Below are 643 nucleotides of genomic sequence, written 5' to 3'. Positions count from 1 at the left end.
CTAAAATAATCCAACTAACTGAAGAGTGCAAAACTCGAGAGACGAGAGAGCTTAATCTTCGAAAGGTCATAGCATCATACACTAATTCCTCCAAAGCGATGGAGAAAATGGTGGTTGATCACAGACCTACAAGTGATAGAACCGGTCTAGGGTTCCATCAAGACCATCTCTCGAGAGATAAACAGACCAATGGTTTGGGAACTTCAAGAAATGGAGGATCTCAACCCAAACCAAATATAGGTCATAAAGGACCAACAGAAAAGACCAGAGTAGCTATTCATAAACCGTCCCTATACACCAGCAATGGAAAGTATAGGAAAGCTACGAAGAATGGCCGGGTAAACAATATCGAGAGATCACCTTGCTATCTCTCGCAAGGCCATTCCAAGTACAAAAAGAGCTACACTCCATATAATGCACCTCAAGGCAAATATGGAAGGTCTGAGATCCACATAGTTAGGAACTCACGGATGGAGAAAGGAAGACTCTATCCATCTAGTGAGAATTGGTCATCGAATCACAAGTTCTGGAAGAAACCTCACTTTTAGCAATTTCACATGACCAAACAGCGTATGAAAGGCATGATGCATAAGCCGGTCGAAAAGTCTCTACCTAAGTTGATTTATGCACCAAAGAGGCCTAA

Source organism: Ipomoea triloba, chromosome 16 (genome assembly GCF_003576645.1).
Source record: "Ipomoea triloba cultivar NCNSP0323 chromosome 16, ASM357664v1".
Lineage (NCBI taxonomy): Eukaryota > Viridiplantae > Streptophyta > Magnoliopsida > Solanales > Convolvulaceae > Ipomoea > Ipomoea triloba.
Note: the sequence above shows the minus strand (reverse complement) of the source record.